The sequence below is a fragment of the Ruditapes philippinarum genome, unplaced genomic scaffold, assembly GCF_026571515.1.
Source record: "Ruditapes philippinarum isolate M1 unplaced genomic scaffold, ASM2657151v2 ctg2003_1_1_1_1, whole genome shotgun sequence".
Lineage (NCBI taxonomy): Eukaryota > Metazoa > Mollusca > Bivalvia > Venerida > Veneridae > Ruditapes > Ruditapes philippinarum.
In genome coordinates, this window is record NW_026853395.1 from 52,501 (window position 1) to 79,213 (window position 26,713).

General features: G+C 31.6%; 2 protein-coding genes across 2 annotated transcripts in view; one reads left to right on the plus strand and one right to left on the minus strand.

Annotated features, from left to right (window-relative positions):
- LOC132736747 (uncharacterized) overlaps window positions 1-26,713 on the minus strand; it is a 49,338-nt gene that overhangs the window by 15,387 nt on the left and 7,238 nt on the right. The gene's annotated exons all lie outside the window — the stretch shown is intronic.
- Window positions 7,104-26,713, plus strand: part of LOC132736748 (uncharacterized) — a gene marked incomplete at its 3' end in the record, with an annotated part of 49,421 nt that continues 29,811 nt past the window's right edge. The window contains exon 1 of the mRNA XM_060723954.1: window positions 7,104-7,404. The remainder of the gene's footprint in view (window positions 7,405-26,713) is intronic.

Below are 26,713 nucleotides of genomic sequence, written 5' to 3' on the forward strand. Positions count from 1 at the left end.
AATTCATACGTTTTTAAATTAGTGTGCAAGCTTTATTAGATATTTGATTACTTGATTTATACAAGCCTGCATGGTTTACAAAAAAGTTCAACTTTATTTTCAGCGCTAACATTGCTTTTTATTTTATTTATTTTTTTAAATATGATACATATAAATTGATATAACAATAAATCAAATGTCCAATGCCGAACTTTTTTTCAGAAGTCTTTTTTCTGATCTAATTACATAATTCCACCTACAATCCAGAATCGGAACTCTATACAAATCAATATGTTGATATTTGTGATATTAGATTTCTACAGTTTTAAAGTTTTTTTGGCCGAATTCAGTGTAATAAGTAAACACGTGAAAACTAAATTTTTGTGCAATATTCTGTCCATAGTCTTGACTGCGCATAAGTCATTTCAATTAAACAAGGCTTTCTAAAACGTTTCATTTATTTGTTTTCTTTACAAATGTTTATTCTAACCTAAATAAATCAAATTGCAACTAAAGGAAAACTTTGAAGCTGTCAGACTGGAATATATTGCGCACTCCAAAATCCGGCGATTACCCGCATGCATTTATATTAACAGACTTTACATGTCGTTTGTGTTTTGTTCAGATTTGGTAAGCGTAGTCTACCACGATTGACTTGCAATGTAAAAATATTGAATTAGTTGAATTTATACAGAATATGTATTTATTTGATATGCATCGCTTTTTGGTAACATGAAATATTCCATCGTATTTATTCATCAAACCTTATTATTTGTTCTGACACTATATATCGAAACTGGAATGCATGTGGTTTTAGTTTCTTTTTTTAATAACAAAGTAAAGTTACTATTTAAACAATGCTTGCTTGCTTTCTTTTGTATGTACACTAACGCCACGTAATCGGCGTCTTTTAATTTTAATAGTAATACATACGCTTTAAAAGGACGAATAATCATTCACGAAAAAAAGAGTGAAAATCAAATTTGAAAACTTAGTGACGCAGCGGAAGCAGAAGTAATGACTAAAGTCTGTACAGAAACGTATATTATTAAGTACAGGTATAAATAAAGGCTTGTTAGTAAACAATTTTTGAACTAATCATTGAGGTTTTGCATTTTGTTTGCTTACCCATAAAACAATACTGTGAAAGTGTGTTAAAGTTGTTACTAATAAAGCATTTCTGTATATAAAGTTACGAATCAGATGACGTTAACTTTTCTTAAATGTTTTCTTTGTTTGACAAAGTAGTTACCCCAAATATTTTCGGAACATAAGCTAGAAATTTGTTCCAGCTTCCGGTTATTGTCATTGGACGTTTCCAAGGTAAACCCTTGTTTTTGTTTTGTTTTTTTTTTTGTTTGTATTTTTATCCTGTTTTTTAGCTAGGGGAGAGAGGGGGTTTGAGTTACTAAATAAATTGTATACGAACATCCTTTTGTCAGAATCGAATTCATCATTCTATAAAAAAAAACCCAGAATACATGCGTAAATGCAGAAATGTTCGAGTTAATTGCTTAATTAAATTTACAATTGCATCGGTTATATATCAAAATAAAATATTCTAAACTTTTGTCAATCATTTAGATTACATAAATTTGTTTAAGTAGTTGTTGTATACTGACAGAATTTATTCTTCGTTATTTTTATCTTATGCAGAATGCGCATGCGCGAAATGCTACTTCCGTTTCTATTGTAAAAAGTTCTATATTCTTTAACAATAACCTGTCGATGAGTAAAATATCTTTTGATATGACGTCATCTATATGACATCAGTTACTGGAATTATAGGTAAAAATCAATAGATTAATTTTAAATAATTACGGTTATTTATCAAATACGGAAAGTTGATTCTTAAAAATAATAGTTCGAGCCGAAAAACAATGTTATGATGTCATCCTTCGCCTGTTTAAATTCTCATTATTTATATATATTAAGCATCATTCATTCACTCGTGGGGCTAAAATATACTAGTAGTCTGAAGAGCATATTAACTCTCATGTGACTGTGTGAGACTTAAAGGGGACATTTAGAAAATCACAGGACTGTGTCGATAGGACGCATAAAAATAGATCACTCTCAGAGCCTGTAAAATTATTTCAATATTATCGAAATTCATCAGAATTATTTTTATGGTTATACAATTGGTTGTTTTTATCATTGTGAATGATAGCTGTTCGGTAAAATAAATTACATATAAGATCTCCGAAAGATCGGATTTTCTTGGATGTCATACTGGAATTAGTTATAATTAAGTGGCACAAAATATATATCCTTTCATGATGTAAATGTATATTGGTACAATCTTGGTTATTCGAAAGATAATGATTATTCAGAAAAAGGAACATTTCTTATCTTTGCAATATCATGATGTATATCCGTAACTCATAAATGTGAAAATAAAAAATGGACGCAGAATCGGTGCAATTTATACCCAAAACGAGCAACAAACAAATATATATTAGACAAAAACTCAAAATAACCAAAATAAATAAAGCGCATACGGCTGCTTAAACAGTATTTTTTTAACCTCATTAAAAACAAATTTCCAGGAAAATGCTTGCTTTTCAAGACCATTCATGTACAGATTTGGAGTTATAATTGCACCATTCCTGCGTTATTTAGACATTCCTGTGTAACGAGAAATACACAGTGACATACGTATAAATGAAACTTATTTTTAAGGCATTAAAATTTACTTGTTCAACTTGATTTATCTGTGGCTAATTTGACAATTTGGGTATATACTTTATTGATTCTTTATTAACATATTAACTTAAAATGTTTCATAAATTGTTAAACATACTAAGGTAAATTGTTATTTTATTAACATTTGCTCGCAAATGTAAAGTAGCTTTTCACTTTAACTTGAATTTATTGCAATTTAAATATCAATTTTGTAACGCAACAGTAGCCATGGAAATTTTATTGAAACGATATATTTTTCACTTATCATTTTAGGTGTTCAAGCAGCAAAACTCGACATTTGTATCTATTTTAAATCTTTAAAATACCTTTTTGTCGTGATATTACTTTAAACAAATATCCCTGCTTGAAATCAAATTTTGTTTGCGCAATGCATAGCAACTACGAACTAAACTTTTTTCTGTATAACAGAAGAGTGAAGTTTATGTTGTGCACATGACAGTTTGTTGGTGTTTTTTTTGTTTTTTTTTTTTTTTTTCAACCATGTAGATATATCAAGTAAATATGTTACAATTACGGTTTTGGCAAGACCTATAACCAATATATACTTTTTAGTATTGCCAACAATAGCTTTTAGTATCGCTTAATTTTATAAGAAAACACAATATTAAGTATGTACTAGATTTTTTTTCTTTATTTCTTATATATTGTGTGACGTGTGGTAGTGTATAACAATTAATATAGCAAAATATTATACAAATTACGAATGGAATTGCAAACAATTCTAAAGTAAGTGTTTAGCCGTCTCTGTTTGAGAAAAGTAAACACTTTGTAGTAACCATAATATATCATATCATTTCATTATCATATAAGTTTGTAAATTGTTTTTACTCTTAAGGTAATCAAGTTATCATGTTAGTATACATATATACAAATTGAAATAAAATCAGAAAATTACAGCAGACAGATCAATTGGACACTGTTCAACAGCGGGAGGTTGTTTAATTATGTGTATACAGGCTTTAACTTCAAGTACTTTGATTATTCTAATTGAAATTTCTCGACGCCCCCACGGTATCGACGCAGATTGGTGACGAATAATCGTACATAAAATTTGCACAGTCACTTCCTGTTTGAATATTCGAAAACGGTTCAATTAATTAAATCAAGGGTAATTTGGACGGTTTCGAATTTAAACAAATATAACACGGTAAAACATGGTTCACTGGCGATATCATGGCTGGAATCAGCCTTATAATTGTGAAAATCCCTGAAATTTTACACTCATTTCAAAATAAATTCTTGTTTCCGATTAGATCGTGTTGATACGAAAAAAATTAATTAAAATCAAATAAAGGTTATTTAGCTATATTTGCAGTTAACGAATTAAGAATATCTGACATCTTAATATGGCTATAAAACAGTGTAAAAATAGGAGATAAATTGGTATGCCTACATGCAATTCTTTGGGTTCCTGGACGGCTGCGTTTAGCTCCGTTTTTTTTTTTTAAGGGGAGGGGTGTAATTCTTCATCGAAGATTGCGAGGAAAGGTAATACAGTTTGCTACTTATCAGTTAAACAAGTAGGTAATAAATTTACGCTATTAAATACATCTCAAACGATTTAATCACATATACGTTTTATAGGTGTTTTTTGTGTATCTAAGACTTATTTTGAACACTTATTGTAAGTCATTTATACCCTAAAATGGTCTGATATTAAATATGTGAAATAAGTATGACATGGCACGATCTCATAGAAAAAAAATAAGTTAGATTTTTAAGGCGCGATCTTCCGATAGTGTATTTGTCACTGGTAATTTAACAAATGGTGTTGTATTTTGACATTGGTTGATTTAAAAAGTTGATGTATATAGTATACTTTATGAGCTGCGTAAAAATCTCTTCAATGAACATAATATTCTTTTTATGCACAATGTAAGTTGTGTTGAATATTAGACACATTCTTTGTCACAAATCGCTCGAGAATAAATCATAAGATTGTGGGAGACAACATAATTTTACTCTTTTTTATATTTTATATAGAAACAAGTATATGTCATTAGATATAGCTTTACACACTTTTAAATATCAGATGTAGTGCTTTTCGGTTTAATTATACCACAATCAATGTAGTAAACATATAATGATATAATATACATACTTTTTATACAGCTCCTCAGACGTTCATATTAGTGCACATGAAAAGAATTATGACAGTTTATTGAGGGGATGGAAGAGTTTATGGTCATATAAAACTTACCGCCGCATAAATATTTTACCAAATCTAGGCAATGCATGTACATCTGCTTATTGAGATTATATGAGCTTATGAACAACTTAGTATTAGTATAAAACTGTTTCTAAAACGAAATATTGCTAAATATAGCATCAATCCACAATTTGTATATTTTATCTTTAGATACTTACATGCTAAAATGAAGATTTGCAAACATTGCAGTTACGTTATTTTGCCACCTATTTTTTTTATAAGAATTAGAAAGAACATGTTTTTTTACTGCATGTGACTATTTTAGTGTTTTGTCTTCTCTCTAAGCGAATTATCTCCGTAAAACTAACATTTAATCGGATCGGAATAAATGCCTAAGGTCGATAAATTGCATGTTTGCTTACTATTAATTGCTTAATCCCAGGGTGGCTATTATGCAAAGAAATAATTGATTGGGACAGCTTCCACTAATGTTAGGACTACAAAAAGCGTCATTAAGAAACAAAATATGTCAAAATACAGCTACTGCAACACGAGATTTTCGTGCTAATTCTGTAGCAGTAACAAGAAGGTAATATAAACTTATGTCTTGTGAAAAGAGCTTGGGCGACTTGTCTCGTTTGTCAATGCCTATATTAGTATTGTACAAGTTCTCCTATCGGATTTGGTCAATAGTTTTGAGAATAGCTATTAGTTTTATTGTCACAAATTGTAGTAACGGGGTCCTTAGTTTCTGAGAAGAATAACACAAACTTTGTCAGTTTCATACCATTATATTTGCAGTATTTTTGTATTCGTTGATAGATTTGGTGGACGAGAACATCTAATGATATGTGTCCAACAGTGCCTGAATCCTGTCTTACTATTCAAATTATCTTAAATAGAATAGTCCATTTTTTAGATCTGGACAAAACCATTTATCATTTTAGTTTAGGGAGAATTTAATGGTAAATTTTGACTGATTAGCGAACAGTGCGGGCTGATTCTGGGTAAACCTCGACTCCGTAGATTTTCCAAAAAGTACATCATCAAATAAATGTTTTGATCAAAACATTTAAAATAGTTTAGTACTAGATTCTTTTTATGATAAACATTTGATTTGTTTAGTAACATTTTTGTAAGATTGGCCGAAATCAGAAATTTAAGACTCTTTGCTGGATGGAAATAAAATGGCAAACTTCTCATTTTTCGTAGCAAGTGTTATATTCAAGCCTATGGAGCATCTATGTCATGATGATAAAAGTTTGTCCTCATTGTTAATGGGTCTTAAACAAAGATTTACGTGAATTTTAGCCGTAATCTTCACCCATTGACAGGCAGGGTGTCGCGCGGTGTATTTAGCGAGTATGTGACGTATTGTGAATAAGAGATAAATATGTCAAATTTACCAGAGATTAGAAATACGCCCTAGATAAACGGGGTCTTCACACGCCTCCGTATTATTCCACTTCTTTTTTTTTTATCTTGACACCGTTTAAGACCACTTTACAACTTTTACAAAGACAGAAAAACAGTATTTCCAATTTCAGTTCAAACGGGATCATCATTCGCTATCTAAATAGGCCGAACCAATAAAAACAAAAATCTACGAAAAAGATGGGTTTAAAGAACAACTCACTGTAAAATATATGACATGATATAGTTTTATTCCAATCATATAAGGCTTATAAGCCCATGAAAAATATGGAAAGTTTTTTACTTTTTGGTATTGGATATCAGGTTTCGTATTGGAATCTCGAGCAATGATAAATGATTGTTTTGCATTAGAGTGATTTTTGATTTTACCATTACGTTGTTAAGCTGTATTTTGTTCAACGTAGTTACGCTTTGATGTCCTTAACGACGACAATCTAGGACTCAACAAGGGGCATGCAAACAAGACACTATTTTATCAATATTCTTTTAATAGACTGTGGATGCCTATTTCCGAATGACACTTGTAACACTATCTTTTAAAATGTGCTCTTTCTAAAACGGACTCTCCTTTTTAGATGCCAGTTGGTTGTTTTTAATTTATATCTCCATTTCGAAAGCTTTAATTAATAAGCGTCATTTATGTATCGTCTGCTTTGTTATTGCATAAATAAATCACATAACGCCAAGTGTCGGCACTTTAACTAATTTTTTTCCATCCCTCGTCAATGATCTGTTAATAAGGCGTTAAATGTAATTGATTTATCAAATGTTATATTCCTGCTATACAACGCCATTTCTTATTTCCAAACTCGCGGAGAACTTTACAAATTGGTCGTAATGAGTGAGGGAAAGACAGCTCGAGTAGCGATATTAGTCTTACTTTGGTAATGTGTTTGCTCATTTAAACAAGATACCTAGTCATAATTTTATTAATATTGATGAATTATTGAACAGTTTTGTATATAAATTGCGGTTGTTTGGCAGCGGGAGCTAGCACTAATATGTATGTCGGGCGATAAAGTGTTTTAAAATAAAAATTCCCTTCTTCTTTTTGACAACGCCTGGTCAAAAATAGCTGACACAGGAACAAAAATATTGATAACAAAATAAATGGAATTCGGAAGTCTTCACAAATGGTAGGTGTTTTATTTTTTTTACAAACTTTGTTCATATTTACTGCATTTTATATATAATTGTCTAAAATCTATCAAACTTTGGTAAAATAAAGGTAAAATTCACATACATGTATGCTAATAATTTAGGACGTGTGCATTTTTTCCAGAAAAATAAACCGTATAAAAGAGTACATGTTGAACAAATGTAAATTTGCATTGAATTATTAAAGATCTATCTCTGCAGCGACGATCGCTCTCGTTTTACACAATTTAAATTTGTTTTAGGGGTTATTTAACCGTTAATTATTCATACTCATGACACAAATAAAACAGGTATATATTGGCTGAAACAAGTATTTATAAAAAAAATCACAATTTCCTTCCTATTAGCATTAAGTTCGTTTCACTGTTGCCATGGCAAATGTCTAAAATCATTTGTAGCGAACATTTCAAGAAAAAATACCGACTGAATTGTGAACAGTGCAGACCATGATTACAGTATTTAATATATATATACGTCTCATATATATATATAAGCAAAAACGCTAATTTAAATTTGCCGTAGCTTTCGGCCTTGCGGCCTTCTTCAGCAGCATTTATTTCACATACAAATATATCAAACAAAACAATGGAAGTCCATTATTTATTATTTATTATTATTTATTTTGTTATCAATTTTTTTGTATATATATATATATATATATATATATATATATATATATATATATATATATATATATATATATTTGTACACATGTAATAACAAAATGTCACCTTGTAATCTGTGCCTCTCAAATAAAGATTATGTTCTGTTCTGTTCTGTTCCATTACAGTAGATCTTTGTCTGCTCTAGTCGCATAGGTAAATTCTGTTTAGGGATTAGTGTATGTTTTAAGAGTACACTTAGTGCGAAAAATTCTTAACCATGCCTTGGTGTTGAATATCAAACGTATAACAATCATTTATAAAATCATGTATTCTTATTTTATAGGCGTATCTAGTTCTAAAAACGTTCTTTTTTACTTTACAGTGACTTTCAAAAATAAAAATATGTTTTTATATACTTAGTTTTTAGTTTTTGCTTTGTAATTAATCGCGAATAGATTATTTTAAGCTTCCCCATGACTTCTCAATACGGAACTAAATTAATTCAATCATGACTTTTGAATATGATTATTTTGATTTCACTCATGACTTTCTCATATGACCGTTTTAGTTGCTTCCTCATGACCTCTCATGATAGTACTTTCAATTAACTCATGACTGTTTAATATGATATAACTAATTCACTCATGACTTTTGAATATGATATAACTCACTCACTCATGACTCTTTCACGCGGTCGTTGTAGCTCATCATGACTTTATACGGTAATTTCAATTTTACTCATGATATAATTAATTCATTTATGATTGTTTCATACTGTCGTTTTAGTTAACTAATCACGATTTCACAGTGCTTAATATTCACTCATGAATTGTGGACATAATATTTTTAATTCACCCATGACTTTTTTTTCATACGGTAATATTAGTTAACTAATGACTTCTAAATACGGTATTTTAATCCACTCACGTCTTTTGTTACGGTATTTTAGTGTACTCATGATTTCTAAATAAGGTACTTTAAAGTCACTCATATTTTTGATACTGTTTTTGATACTGTTTTTGATACGGTATTGTAGTGTACGCATCATGATTTCTAAATAAGGCATTTTAAACTCAATCGTGACTTTTAAATATGATTTTTTTGTTTACTGGTGACTTGTATACATACGATATTAAAATGAAAACCACTATAGTGAATTCAATTCACAATTGATCAAAGACAACAGCAAGTTATCTTAACTATTTTTAACTTAACCTCTTTTTGTTGACACAACCCTTATTGGTAAGACGAAGATCACTTGTAGTGGGTTTGAAATATTTTGAGTAGATAAAAAGAACTGAAATAACCCTGATAATATGCCCCTTGATGTTTAATGAATTCAATTTAAAGAAATATTTAAGCGTTTTATAATAATAGATAAAGTTGTTTCAGTGTTACAAGCGTTCAATGTCATATGAACGCTGGCGCGCATTAATTTGTGCATTTGCATAAGACCACCGGCTCACGTTCATTCAGTTCAACAGTGTGCTGAAAATGGATTAATTTGTTTGTGTATTTTTTTCTATATCTCTTTTGCTATGGTTCTGGAAGTTATCCAATTTGTATGGGAGCGAGAGAATTTTCTAAGACCGCATACTATATAACATAATTTTTTTATACATTCATATATTTAAATGATATATTTAAAATCTTGTTAATAAAGATGATTTATCTGTATTTCACGGTACGCCATTATGTGTCCGGTTACAAGTACATTATCGTAGAGATTACATTAAACCTTATTAGACTAAACAATAAATACAATATTGATGGTATAAAGTTACGTATATAGTCCCCACGCCGCAACTATTGTATATGTTTAGTTAATGCATCATCAGGGCGGTAGGAAGCTAAAATTAAATGTCACATACCATAAGTGAGAGAAATGACATTTCATGTGGTGATGGAAATAGTTCTAAAAGTTCATTTGATTCATGCAGTAGCCATAGAATTCTACCTCTCGTTACTGAGATTGTCGTAATTTTTCGGCCATTCCCGTTGTAATACGGAAAAGGGATTATGGATAATCGGTTAGGTATTCCGAGTGAGAATTTACCTCTGAGTATAAGCTGAACAAACGCTGGAAATTACATACAGTCCTAAAAGTACATGTTCTTTGTTATAAGAGTCACTTATTATGTATGTTATTGTAATTAAGCTTGAATATCAATATTTCATACCTCCATTTCCGTTAACAATACTCAATCTGTTGTTGTTGTTTTTTTTTATTTCATTTCAATCCTATACAATGAATATTTACGGAATTCAGTGAGTGCCATCGTTAAAAAATGAAATAAACTGAAGAGTGAAAAACACTTAATATCCTAAAGGAAACACAAACGCTCGGCCATCCAGCTTTCATTAAAACAACCTGATGAAAATGCTAAAACTTACTGTGTTAGATTAAACATGTTAAATGGTACGGTATGAAACTAATTAAAAATTGTACCATTGTCTCTTAATTTTCACTGCTAACAACAAAGAAGAGAAATAAACAGAGATACTTTTTAAGTGAATTATACATTTAGATAGAGAAGTAAACTTCATTATGAAAAACTGATGTATTGTAACCAGATTTTATTATAGACGCTTTGCGACAAAATACTTTAAAATCTCAGAATGTTTGGTCGATGTGAATTTATTGTCGTATATGCGAAAGTCCCACAAGCCTCGTTATCATTTTTATCGCGAACACCAATTACAGACGACTGGTATTTATTCACCGAGTGCATCAGAGCGTTTTGTGTAATAAGACTGGTAATATGTTTTGGAACAGTATACTCGTAAAATTGTAGCATAGACATTTATTTCGTTTCTTTCTTAAAGGCCCAATATGCCTCAGAAATGATTTCATTTTTATCATTCAAACTGTTATATATATATATTTTCCAAACGTAACTCATTTGCCAATTTACTGAGCAATAATTTGCTTCTGTTGCGTTTTGGCAATTATAACAATTCTAGTGAATAAAAAGTTTGTTTGGAATATAAAAACACTCTTTTGTTTACCTATTATAATGTTAATGTTGATAAATGCTCTTTATATTTCTTTGAGAGAATAATGCTTACTTCAGTAGTGCCTGATTTTTTTATAAACTTGTTTGCTTGAAAAAAAACCGATTCTGATGTCACTGATCTTTTTTCTACCGTCAATCTGAAATCATTCTAAGAATTTCTGAGGGTCATGTTTTGTCTTGGGCAGAGGGTAGAGTAATGTAGTAATGTAACGTTTTTTTTCTTGAGATAATAAATCTCCAAAGGCCAAGCTTTGTTAAATCAATTAAAATTCAAAATTTCGTTCGGTTCCGAGAATTTTCCAAGTTGTTGGCCCCGGAAAAATGAAACGCATACGTAAAACATAGAATTGGATAAATACCGTCCGAGCTCAAGACTTTAATGCAATTGTATTTTGTATGAACTATACATCACAAATCTGTTTGAAAATTTTATGCTATAATAGCGTCAACGCACGTTTATTTCGTGTTATAAAGTCTGCAGAGTCCCTCGGAACTGTTGGAGCCCTCGCCCTACCGGGCTCGGGCACCAACCGTTCCTCTGGACTCTGCAGATGTTATAACACGGAAAAACGTGCGTTAACCCTATATTACTACCTTAATGACAAATAATGCAGTTGGCTAATAAATGTGAGGGAATAGATATGATGAAATTCTGTAAAAAAAAAAGCTTATCAGCCTTATATACATTTTCTTCTTTAAAAGCTCATTGGTAAATTAGCTGAACCAATTTTCTTATCTGTTGCCTTTTGGCAATTAGTACAATTATTTAAAATTTTTACCTTTCGCTTTTTTATGACAAATCATTTCACATTTATAGCTACTTTCTCCAGGTTACAAGCATTCACCATGCTCTAAAATCATTTTTTAAACATTATAGAATTCATTTTAACCCTTTCTAAAGAAGTTAAAATGTATTCGTTTCTGAGACACACTATGGCTTTAAAGGTAAGGACGGTGATTGATATGCATTCAAAGTCTCCAATTTTTGTAGCACATAATGTATGACTTTACAACTTATTAGTTTTAGAAACATATACTAATTTTCCACTAGCAAAATCCATCAATCGCTGATTTTAAAATAGATGAATGACAACTCGCCATTCTTTGCTCGAATCTATGACCATTGTAACAAAAGTATGCCTTAAGACACTCGATCATTGAGCTGATTGATTGTAAAATAACATTAAAATATTTAAGAAAAATACTTTTCTAATGTTAAATGTTTAAATAGCTCTTAATGTAGTCTAATTGAATGTTGATAACTGCATTAACTTACCGCCGTGGTCGGTTAAGTATCTTATTCAAATAATGTTATATACCTATAATTATAAACATTTTCAAGTCTGATATCAACGTATAGACCTTTAAGGAAGATCCCCTTGTTCTTTTATCAATAAGCGATGATGCTAATTTATGTACCTTTAACTAGTGTCACAATATTTGTTTATTCTTACTTTTGATAAACTTTAGTTCTCGAAACTTTTTCAATATTAATAACTATCATATATCGAATTTCATATTTATTTGTCTGATATAACTGTTGTCGCGTTGATTTTCAAAATTCGATTGTAAAATGCCCCTTTAGGAGATGGCAAAGGCTAATTATATGTTTATTGTTCGACTAATGCGTAGATCTAATTCTAAAATCCCTAGGTAAACTATAATAACAAAAATGAAAGAAAATTGACATTTTTATCGCGGGATACATAATTCCTGATCGTATGTCATTTTAACATCGATTTTCCGTACTATCTTTCGATTAATAGACAGTAAAGACCGGGGGATTTTTAGTTCAATAGTTTTATTTGAGCAAGACTGGACATAATTCATTTACGAATGACATTAACAGTTGCGATGACCACATCAACAAATATTCAACATGGAAAATATCCGATTTATAAACAGAACTGGACAACAAACATGATTTATCTCTTGCATAAAGCACGCATATCTAAAATCTCTTTTACTTCAAAGACATGCAACAAATCGAGAATTCTCATTGTTCATTAAAGGCATGCAATCAAAGTCATGGAAGTTCTCATTGTTACTTAAAATGGCATGCAATCAAAGTCGAGGAACTTCTCTTTGTTACTTAAAATGGCATGCAACCAAAGTCGAGGAACTTCTCTTTGTTACTTAAAATGGCATGCAAGCAATCATGGTCTTCTAACTTCTTTTTGTCATCAAAATGGACTTGCAATTGATGTTTGTTATTTGAAAGGTCATGCAAAGAATGTATTATGGGTCGTAAGAAACGTGAAAAGTGTTTAATTTTAATAGGAACTTGCAAATTTATACTATAATACACTTATTAATAAAGGTAATTTCTATGGTGTTTCGCGACTGAAGATGCTACGGTGGTAGTATGGTGAAATCGTAGCGTGTTCACCCATCGGTCTTATTTAAACCCTTTTCTCGCGGGCTAGGCTTTTAAATATATCCTCGTGCTTCTGCAGATTTAATGCATTAACCCACTATTATCTCACATAAGGTCAACATGTATTAGTTACTGTTAACTTTGCTTTTATCCGTAACCATAGTTTAAAAGATTTGCTCTTTTGACCCCTCCCCACCTACTATAAAGTTAAACAGGAATTTAAAAGCAAATATCTAATATAACAAAAAAGTGTCACTATTTTTATATTTACCTTAACTATAGATCTATTTTAGGCCTTCCGCGCTCTACCTATCTTAACATTGTCTACTTATCCTAGTCTAAGATTCAAGGTTTTAAATCTTGAATGCTATTCTAATATTATCCCATATCACTACTATAATAAAAGGTTATAAATATTTATCACTTGTAAGTTCATCCCAAATTGTTTGACTTTTGTTGACGTTTGTAAAACTAATATTTGTTAAAGATAAGTGTAAAAATCTACTTTATTTATTCAATAAGTTCGTGGCTATCTAAATGTTTAAGTTGAAAATAAAATATCATCTATTTTCAGAGCAATCACGACAAATTAGATAAAAATATTAGAAAATATAGTTATAATAACAAATTTGCCTTATGTTTAAATAAAAACATTATAATCATTATTATTATCATTATTATTATTATTATCATTATCATCATCATCATCATCGTCAAACTTGTTTCATAACAAGTTTTGAAATATAACTCCCATTTTCAATAACATGTATTAGAGGGTAACGACCCAATATTGGATTCCACATTTGTAAAGGGCAATAATTATTGCAAATGTAGCGAATATCTGTTTCATAACAGAAATTATACGTGTTTTATACGTCATCAAATAATAATGCACGTAATAATGATAATAATTTTACAACATTTCTGAATAGACATCAGTTCTAGTATAACAAAAATCATTATTTCCAAAGGTTTCATTCCCACCCCGTCAAAATATCAAAGTACTTAGATAGTTAATTGAGAGATAATAGACAAATAATTCAGTAATTTCAATTATCGCGAGATAGCGTAATCATTATATTTAATACCTCTTACGTCATATGTTCTGTTAGATCATAATAAAAGTCCAACTAACCTCATACACATAGGAAACATTTAAAACTAAAAAAAAACCTAAGGATTATTCCATAGTATAGCGATATATATTCTTTCATATTTTTATATATAATTTTGCTCGATTTCCAATCATTGTCCATAGATAAATGGAACTCAAAATATAATTTGACAGCAGCGACTGCTGTATGTCACTTGATAACATGATGTCACGTGGCAAACAATGTCACAATACCATGTCACAGTACCGTGTTTAGACGCTTCAACACATGCCAACATGTGCTCATGACTCCAATCTTTTGTGAAATGAAGAATGGTTTTATCCAGATTCGAAGATCAGATATTTAGCGTGTTAACGGTTAATATCTTTAGCATGAATCTAAGCATCCTTTTTCGTTACAAACTAACAAGCTTATTAATATACTGTTCTCATTCATCTTATAAAATACAATGTCTGAAGATTATGTAACATAGCCTTAATGAATTATGTAACCAATAATGGGTTAATTCCAAATATCTTGACGGCCAAAACAATGAAATTCAGCGCTCTTTATTAGAAAATAACTGATAAAAAATGAGTTCGATTCATTCATGAACACTTATATGGAAAAATAATCTTTTACTTCTAAAATTTGTTTTTTTTTTCTCAGAGCGTCTTGTATAATATGACTTATAATCTGTTTTGGAATAGTACAAATTGTAGTAAAACTTATTCGGCGTTTCTTTCTTATCGAGAAATGTTTATATTTTCATTTCTCTAAAGCTTTTTATTTTTGATGTACTTCTATAGTTTCCAAAAAGTTACTCATTGGCCAATTACTGGAACCATGTTTTTCTTCTTTTGCATTTTGACAATTAGTACTGATACAGTGATTTAGTATTTTGTATGGAAGTCAAAGTCCTACTTCGTTTATATTTGTTACTTTTATGAGAAATAATTTCACATTTAGCGCTACTTTCTTCAGGTATCAAAAATAAAACATACTCTTTAATCATTATTTAAAAGATATAAAAATCATTTTCTGCCCTTTCGAAAGAAGTAAAAAGGGCTATTGGTTTACGAAATATGTTAATTGGCCCAGCATTTGTAAAATATAAAGATCGCAATTAAACAAAAAAAAATTTAAAGTAACACACAAGTATGATACCTATTCATTCTAAATATGGTCTAATATGTTATTAAAATTCATTTCTGGAAGAAGTAAATTAGGAAATAAAAACGTCCATGTTGAATATTTCACGTGTTTTCGTCATTTTCGTAATACTTTTCAATGGAAAATATATGAAGGCATTTCGTGAACATAGCCCAGTGTTTTGTTTTTGAAGCATAATGTGCCTTTTAACTTGTTTCTGTAAGTCGAATGATTTACTTTTAGTTATTATATAATTTTATGTTATTGCCATCACTTCTTTCAAAGAAGAAAGTTGTAAGTTTACCACTGGTAATTTCGACATTTTGTTTTTCATTTTTCGTAGAAAATAATATTAGTGATTTTGATTGTGGAAACAAAATTGACAGTCTGACTTTAAGAACAGTGACAACACGAAAAATCAAACTAACAAAATAAAATACTCAACATTTTATTTAAACTTGGTGCAAATGACGATGGAGCTTTAAATCGCTCGTAGACAGACTCGTTTTAAGGGTTTGGTGGCCTAGTGGTTAAAGTGTATGTCTCTCAACCCATGGATCATTGGTTCGAACCCTACTTTTGTCACGATCATGTTTCCTCATATGACACCAGTACTGGTTGGATTCGCAAGTGATTAATATAAGTTGCAAGAACTTGTTTCGCAATCGAGCTTAGAAAATTGTGTAAACCAATCGCTGCAATTATTGCGCAATGATATGAACATTGATGAAAGAACAGCAATACTTCTTTGGCTAAAAATATCTGAAAATTGACATCCCTTGAGAGCAATGGAAACAAAACTAGGCAGGTTGAAATAACAGACTCAGTTTGATGAGTCTGTTTACGAGTGATAATAAAAGGTGCAACAACTCTCATGCCCCCCAGCACCGGCTTAAGCACTGTTCTATTTTCAACACTTAAGGTGTACTGGAATCAATGATCCTAAAATGCAACAATATCTCACAACTGGTGCTACTCATGTTATATACTGATGGCCTTATTACATTTTCATGAAATAAAAATTACCCTTTTCAATTTTTTGATTTCGTTTAATTATATAATATGTTGAGATAATCAGACATTCCAGACAACTGTGATTTGAAACATGTTTCTGATTCGTTTTAACAGTCATAGTTATAAATATGCATTCACTATCACATCTTATATTGTATTTTTTATTAAATTACATATTGTACATATTGGATGATGCTTTCATTCATATATTTGGACTACCTAATACCCCTTTTACCTTGTTTCTATATGTTAAATGTTACTTCACATCTTTCAAAATCAAATCTCAGAGATCAAAAATAAATAGCTAACAATGTAATAACTATACGAGCCGCGTCACGACAAAACCAAGATAGTGCGTTTGCGACCAGCATGGATCCAGACCAGCCTGCGCATCCGCGCAGTCTGATCAGGATCCATGCTGTTCGCTATCATATTCTCTACTTGTAAAAGGGTTGGTAAGCGAACAGCATGGATCCTGGTCAGACTGCGCGGATGCACAGGCTGATCTGGATCCATGCTGGTCTTAAACGCACTATGTTGGTTTTGTCGTGACGCGGCTCATATGTATATATCTACAGAAGGATTAATAAAGATTTAAAATGTATTCATGAAAATATCACTATCATACTTCCGTTAGAGAGAAAAAAAATGTTATCGACCTAGATTTCAAAGCAGTTCTTGTGTTTCGGATTAAAGTTGAGGCGTTGATTCAAGTCGTTAATAATACAAATTAAGAGAAAAAAATCTAGACAATTTCAAAGAAATCATCGGTCCTAATTGTGCAGTTGACAAAAACCATACCCATGTTTTCTCCTAGTTTTTGTCGTTCTTTTATTCGTCTAGCGTACCCTCCTAAAATAAATCAGATGACAAATTTCATTAGGATTAGTTAAAAATAAAAAAGGATGTGTCTACAATATCATTAAGAATGCAAAATTCTTTCGAGGAACGGCGGATAAATTAAATCGAATTGTTTTAGAAAATACGTTCATGGAATCATTAATGAACAAATGCTTGTGAGATGAGCTGATCTGAGTTAGTGTGCAAATATTGACAATTAATTAGGGACTATCTATTGTTTATTCGATCCCTGATTCAGGGACTGATTAAAGCGCATGTATATTGAAAAAAGTAGTTCCTGCGATCAAAGTACATATGTTGTCTTTTATTTGTCAAGTTAAAATTTTTCCAGCAGGTTTTTGTTGCCTGACACGAACGGAAGCACGAATCTTTTTTAAAATATTCGATAATTTACTGATCATGTTTCTTTATTTGTTTAATAAGAAGCCTTTTTGTAGTAATTAGCGGAATTTATCGGAGATTCATAAATTGTCTTTATTCCTCCGCTGATCTCCTGTGTAGCGCTGACGATAAAAAAGTGCATCAATAAAAAGGCTTTATGAAGTGGTTTTCGATCGGGCGTATGAATCTATAAAAGACGTGATATAATAAATAAAAAAGAGTTTTTTATCAGGAAATCTTTTCATCAGGCGTATGATTTTATAAAACAGTGCACCTGAGAAAAGTATAAAAAAAATGTTTTACACGAATGGCCATGCTCAGAAATGTTTATGATTGTTCGCGGGTTAGGGAAGAGTAAAGCCACATGAATTAGATAGTGTTGTAAATTTTCGCAGTTATTCAGTAATTATCTGGAAATTGTCAGAATTTAAACCGCATCAAAATTTCAAATTTGTGGCAAAAGGCAGCTCTTAAAAAGAATCAAAGAAATAAAAATTTAGAAAAAAATCAAGAATTCGTGATTATGCACCGCATTCAGTGCCGTTCTTTGCCATGTTTTCCAGCACCCATAAACATAAATTTTCATTAAAAATTAAACTGCCATTCCTTAAGAATAAAAAAAAGTGAGAAAAAGATATTTGCATAGTAACAAAGTTATATCGAAACAATAAAAACATTTGACTCGATCGAAAATTTAGATTCAACGAGGGTGGGGGTTAAAGTGAAATAGAATGATCTTTCCTTAAACTTTAATTTCATTTAACTCCATTTAGATTTTGAAACTCGACGGAATCGTTAGCCTTATTCAATCAATGCCAAGAATATGTGGAACTATTGATATAAGTAAAAAGAATTACCTAAATGAAACAAAAATGTAAGCTACCATTATGACAATCTAAAACAGATCTAAAACAGTTTTTTTTTCAATGTAATTGTTAAAATTTAACTTTATCTGGAAAAAATTTTAAAGGCCTGTTATGCATTAGAAATGCTATTTTCTTTATTTCTCATAAGCTTTTTATTTTGGATGTCATGTTAGAAGTCCAAAAGTTTCTCACAGGCCAATTACATGAACGGTCTTTTGCTTCTGTTGCCTTTTGGCAATAAGTACTGTTACAGTGATTCAGTATATTTTGTATAGAAGTCAAAATTTTACTTTTGTTGGCAAGATACAAAAAGAAATACAAATTAAGGGAAAAAAAACAAGAATTCGTGATTATGCACCTCAATCAGTACCGTTCTTTGCTATGTTTTCCAGCACATAGATAATTTTCTATGATACATAGATTGATACGACTTTTATGACAAATTATTTCACATGCAGCACTATTCTTTTCTAGTGGTAAATATCTAAAATGCTCTAAAACTACAACTAAACGTAATACACTCCTGTTTGCCCATTCTCAAGAATAAAAAAAACATTATTCGTTGTGCTCTTGAACTTTGACGGAATGGCAATTGATAATACGTATGAAGTTTAAGCTATTTTATATACATTTATGATTGTGAGCTACTACTGTAGCGATCTCAACCACGCATTGTATTTATTGTAATTGCTTCCGATATATTATTTGATTTTGTACTTGTATAGTTTATCAACAGACTCTAATAAACATATTATTCAATTTCTGGTTCTTTTGTATGCTACCAATGTTCTGTGGGGGTCCTGCAGATAATGACCTTTTCATGGGATATAACCCGTGATACCATCAATATCTAATTATCATTTCTTTTATCTTTACATGGCTGACTTTTGATATTGGTTAGTCCTGCATGCAATTTTAATCTGGAAAATATATATGAGCCTAAAGATCAGTAAGAAGCGGGGGACAATATCATTTTCTAGGCGCCAAGTGGGACACTAATCACAAATGGGCAAGAAACTGGGGATTGAACTAAATGCGGATCAAGGTTGTGGATATATAATGGAATAATTTCAAACCATATAAATTATGGTAACATAAAAGAATGAATAATGAATCTAAAATCTGCAAATTACAACGGACGGGAAACCTAACAGTTTAACAGGTTATAGTATTGGCTTAGGTCAAATGGTATTTATGTCCTGACAGGGTACGTCTCTGGCTAGTCACTGCCACCGGAAGTAGTCAGCATTTTTATGACGTCAATATGTATTTTTATCAGATATCAATTGAATAGACATGATGGACAGAAATCAGAGAATTGTTAATTTCTGCATGCAATTAAGATAATGTATTTTTATGCAAAACAGTCTGTTTGTATATACATGCATATCATGTTTCGTAATCACTACTGCACGAAATCATTGCTTTAAATAACAATGGAATATTTTGAGTTGGACTATTTCATTCGGTTTTTACTTAAAATTATTCCTTGACTTTAAATAATGGAGAAACTGTTTGAAGACTCATAAATGATTTGAACATAAATGTAACGAAGCAGGACTGTTGTATAATTTTGAAAGGTTTACAGTGTAATTCGATAGTTATATCTTTACAATCCTTACACTGAATATTTGATTTAAATAATGGAAAAAAACAAGAGGAAATAAAACAAAACGAAAATAAATATATAAATAAACAACCATCACAAACAACAATAGTACGACACAAAAAAAAACAACAATTCATCTGGGACATTATATGGGGATAGTGTCCTAGAATTCATACATCGATATTCAGAAGTACGTACAAAACATTCTAGCTAAAATGATCGGGCAAAAACTTTCGGTATTATTATTCAAAGTATTATGGCAGCCAATAGAATTTTTCCCTGTATAATTATTGCGTTTTGAATGCCCACTTAACGAGCGGTCTCGTCTAAAATCAAATGAATTAAAAAGTGAAGCCTATAACAGCCATATTTAGCGGGTTTGATTGAAGTAGTGAGCACATAACAGAATTAGTTCTATCAATATTTATTGAGTTTACCATATGGCGGTGTTTGATTCATTTCATTCCTTTATTTATTTAGTGAAAACAAATTACACGAATAAAGCAATATTAATGTTATTATATTGTAAAAGCGGAAGTGAACATTCGTTAATTTACAGAATAATCGTATGGTATCTATATATAATTATTTTTGGTGAAAGTAAAGAAAGCCTTCTATTTTTATCTGCGATATTTGATCACTTCTGTCCAAAATATTAGACTATTTAGATGTATCAACTTAAAACACAAGGGTTTCTAGAAATGTTACGCTGTCAACGTACTCTTGTCCCATTTATTCGTAACCCTCTGGCTATATGGCTTGATTCTACCAATTCTGTCTTTTTCCAATGTACGAAATAAATGTAGTTTCTTATTTGTTAGAATTAAGATTTCTTTTCATCTTCTACAAAACAAAATCGAAACAAATTTGACCTGTTTAAATCTCTGAAGATTTGATAAGCTAAAATTGAGCTATAAATAACGATATAACAGAAAATGCGTTTATAACTTAATTTCCCACACCCTTTTGTCTGGAAACAAAGTCATTATAGTTCGTTAAAATGAACTAAAATTTTAATTATTGGAAAACGCGAGATATATAGTTTGATTGATGGAACAGGCGTCGATTAAGGCGTTTATAACATAATTTACAATGTTATGTTTGTAACGTGGATTTTCATTGGTCAGTTCTTGACGGATATATTCGCTACTGCCAATTAGATTTATTCTAATAAGGAAAAACTCATTTAGCAGTATTATAAATGTTTTACGTGACAGGCTATAAACCGTCCTCTTAACTCATTAGATTGAACGTTGGGCTGTGAATCGGGCGGCCCGGGTTCGATTCCCGGAGGTTGCAGATCACTTTCGTTGTGATTGATCATGAAATATTTTCTATAGTCATTCGTACTGTACCTTAGATCTGGCATGTACATAAGCAATTGCAGTTCCTTGCGAAAGTGAAGACAATAATTACTAGTGCTGGAAAACTGCTTGACAACATGCCCAGGCATGATGTGGTAGTTGAACGAACTGTGCTCATGTGAATAAAATATGGCTTACTTATTGCCTCGAACCGGAGAGTAAACTAAAGCTACAGTTTCACTTACATCCCGGCAGAGCCCCGGCAGAGCTCCGGTAGACGTCCGGGGTGATCCGGGAACGACCGGGGTACGACCGGGAACAACCGGGGTACATCCGTAACTCTGCCAGCAACGTCCTGGATGATCCAGGATGATCCGGGAACATCCGGCATTCGACCCCGGATGGAATAAAATATTTAATATCACCGGGGTGGTCCGGGATGATCCGGGAAGCGGGAAGGTATAGCTTTGCCGGCTTCATCCTTAGCTCTGCCGGGAACGACCGGGGTTATACCGGGAAAGCACCGTAGCTCTGCCGGCACAAACCGGGGATGATCCAGGGTATGATATAGCCGGTAGAGCTACGGTAGAGCTACGGTAGAGCTACGGTAGAGCCCCGGTATATGCCGGCAGAGCCCCGGTAACTACAGGCAGAACCCCGGAGGATAAAGGTAGAGCTACGGTTAATCCCGGTAGAGCCCCGGCAAAGCCCGGATCATTTCAAAAGAATAACGACAATTTGCGATGATTGCACTTGTTTGTATTTAAACCCTTCCCATTTCCCTTCTATCCAGTGTGGCATAAGAATTTTTCAGAAAATCATCATGAATTACTATTCTGGAACAATACATATTATATTAAATAAAGTAATGTATCAATGTTATCATTTTCGCGCGTTTTCAATCCACTGGGGTGCTAACGGGGCATTGTCTGGATCGTCCTGGGCTCTGCTGGGGCTTTGTGAAGATCGAACAGGGCTCTGCCTTGGTCAACCGGAGCTCTTCCGGCGTCATCCGGGAACGCCAAGGGAAGCACTGGCATCAACCGTAGCTTACCTGGGCTCTGCCTAAATGATCTGGAGGGAATCCTTGGTGGTAAGTTGGGAATAACGATAGTGCTGCCGGGATAAGTGTGACCACAACAATAATTTCATCCCGGATCGTCCTGGATCATCCCGGTAACTTACCGGGATGGTCCTGGGCTCTGCCGGGAGTAAGTGAGACCGAGGCTTAACAACACCTCCAATGATAGGTTAAATAAGGTTTTTGCTATTTAGGAGTTCGGGTTATACGTAACATTTCTGCTTGTTATGCTGGGCAGTAAAAAAACTGTTGTCAAAAGATTTATGGAGAACATTCAGGCGCTAAATGTCAACAAGTACTCGTATCTTTTTAGTTGCTTCCTTATTCTAGTTTTTTCACCATTGTCCTCTAAGTCCATCCCTACCAAACAGTGGCTCTGCACATTTAAGTGAGATAGGGCTCTCATTTTAACAGATCACCAAAATGTGAAAGAACCAGCCTTTAGTGTAAGCCAGAAAGGAATGTTTATGGAAAACTACATAAAACACTTTCATTTGCAAATTTGCTTCCGTATTTAAAAAAAACTACATTGAATTTTGTTATATATTGACATGCATTGTTTTAAACAAGATAGCACATGTGTAATATAAAAGCATGTATAATATTTAAGATCTTAAAACGCAGAAATTGTACGCTTAAACTAGCCATGAACCAATGTTTTTTTCAGTGCGAGTATTTCATTTCAATTTGGCATACATTTGTTAAAAGATAATTGTGTGCCTTAATGCGTGTAGCAACAACAACACAACAACAATAACATCATCAACAACAACAACAAAACAATAAAAACTCGACATATCAATGTGTAACCTTTCATTTAACTGTTTTAAAAATAATATCAAAAATAATGAATATAAAACAACGCAGGCTCTATGATTTCCTCATTTTCTACCAATCAATATGTTCTTTTTCATGCAATTTCATTGTTAAACTATCATACATTTCATTCATGAAGCGAAGGATAAGTCCATTTAGGATAGTTTGGTAAGAGTTTATTTACTGAATAATTATTTGATGTCTAGACTAATATATACAACTGCCTACTATGTACTTGTATATTTCTTACAATTTGTATTAACATTATAAATGTCTTTAGTAACTATAAAAAAGCAATAAGCACTGAATTGTTCATGGCAACGACTTCCTGTCGAATTTCTCATTGCCACCAAAAGATATCCCAATTTACCATTTCCATAGTGCACCAAAGGCTATCCAAATTTACCATTCCCACCAAAAGATATCCCATTTTATACCATTTCCACAAAAAATATCCCAATTTACCATACCCACGAAAAGATATCCCAATTTACCATTCCCACCAAAAATATCCCAAATGACCATTCCCACCAAAAGATATCCCAATTTACCATTCACACCAAATAGTACCCCAATTTATATCATTTCCATCGAAGGATATCCCAAGTTTCTATTCACACTAAAAGAGATCCAAATAAAATATTCCTCTACGACTAGATTGCCGTCCTGTAATTCGACTATTTATTATTCTCAAATAAACGACGAGTGTTTACGCCGAAATTAATCTCTATTGCCAAACGTTAGGAAACACGCCTTTGTTTCCATAGACCGCCATATGCCTATAATTGTAATAGTAATTGATACTATATATCAAGCTCTCACTAGAAATAAATGGCTCGGAATACATGACCGGAAAAATCATAGCCAGAACTAGTAGACTTTTTGATTCTTATAATTTTCACAATGATTCAATTGGCAAAGGTATTTGATTGGAATTAATATTAAATTCTATCAGGTTTGAAGTTTTTTAAATAAAGTTGAATTTATATGTGATTCTTTATTCGACAAAAGACATTATTTGGATTGATTCTAAATTCCGCTTTATTTATTCTTTATTTCCTACTGCGAATATGAATATGGTTTATAAGTGTATATATTAAGGTATTTCTTGCCATTTTGCACGTATGGTAATGCGTGTTGTTGTTGTTGTTGTTGTTTTATTTTGTAAATTACATATTTTGTTGAAATACCATTCCAGTAGCGCTGTTATTTTTATCACATTTTTGTTTTGAACACGTTATATTACATGTATTTCACTATAGCATTGGCGGACGGAAGTCAAATATTTAATTAAGTAGGGTAAAATAAATGCAAATCAAACATAGATGAACCGGTTGAGAGTTTAATTATTTGTCTCCACATTTTCCTTATAAACAATGTTTGTACATGCCATTGTTTACAAATATGTCGCAAAAAAATTGGCAGGTCTACCATAAATATTCATCCTTGAACTTCTTGAATGTCACAAGACAACAAAAAACGTATTTTATGCACATATCAAAATAAAGTATTAAAGCTACTTAACATTTTGAAATTCAAATTTGAATTTTCGATGTAATAATTTGATAAATATTATGACAACACAGGTTTTAGGTGAATGATTTTGAAATAAATGCACTTATTCCTGTATTCGCACATTTCAAATTTTTGAATATTTTCAACCGTTGAGTTAAGCTTAATTATAAAGTATACTTTGGAAAAGCAATATTTCGTATTTTTTGTCGTGTAAATTATATATAGACGTGCGATTTAAAAGCCTTTTAGTATAATTATTGTTATGAATCTTCATATCTTTAAAACGACATTTTCTCAATTTTACTGTATTTAGGCTTTAAACCTTTCCCCTGCTGGTTGTGACGTAATTTACCCATGCAGCCAGCACACGTGCGACCAGCGCAGACCAAGATGAAGCGGGTCATCCGTGGTCTGCACTGATCGTTATTCAGTCAGTGCATAGTTTGAAAATATTCCCTAAAAATGATGAATGGTTTAGTCCAAATTTGAAAGATGGACAAGTCCATTTTACAAATTTAGCGGTATTAGGGTCAAAAGATTATAATTGAACGCGCACGTGCATCTGTTCGCGAGATTTTACAGTTGACGGTTAATCAAGTATTTCATATACAATGTACCATGCACGAAAGCACAATGACATATTACATTTGTAAAAAAAAACACATTCACAGATGTTAATGATGGATTTAAAATAGTTTTATATAACAGGGTGATAGATTTTTATCTGAATTTAGTGCGTAGAAGATTTATAAAATACAGAATACTGTTTGATCAAATGCTATGAAGATAAGGACATGTGTCGAAATTGTCACTCATGAACTTGTTACTTCGGTGCTTAAATGGTAAGAGACGTTATACTTTAAAGTTTTAAAGAAGTTTTCTTTACATTTCTTGTCAAGAGGTTCTTGGCGAAATGTTACACGACCGAATATTTTAATTTAAGTGGAATTTGTTAAAACACAACAAAAAAGATATATTGTCGTTAAGCATTTAAAATTTCTATCTCATTAAATATATATTTTATTGACATCAAGAGCAGTGTCATATATACGTGTCTCAGGAAATTCATTAAACAGAGTCTGAATTTTTGCTTTTTGACTTTGCTCGAGCCGAATCTTTTTGTCTCAGAATTCTTATAATATAACACTACCGTATGTTTTATTCAATTTTCTTTTAAATTATTGTTGAATTATCCTTTAACATTTATGAGCCTTTTAAAAATTAGATCAGAATTACGATTAGGGATTACATTTAAGAATTACTGAACCAGCAACAAGCAGTTTTTTTTTTTCAACAAAACTTCCGGAAAATAATTTCAAAGAACCTTTGTAGCATTTTTCTGAGGGAGGAAACGAAACATAGATCAAAACAATTTATGAGTCTTTAATAAACTTACTGGTAAATATGCTTCCGAAGTTGTTTCGTTATTATTGTTCGTTTACAAAGTGACATATTAAAACAAATCATAAAAAGCAACACAGAACTGTTTCATTGTTTTATCGTTGTTGAACTTTAAAAAAATGCCAAGCACATTGTTTAGACATGAATCATGTGGTAAGCTATTTTGTTGGTATAAGCATACATTAAAGATATTT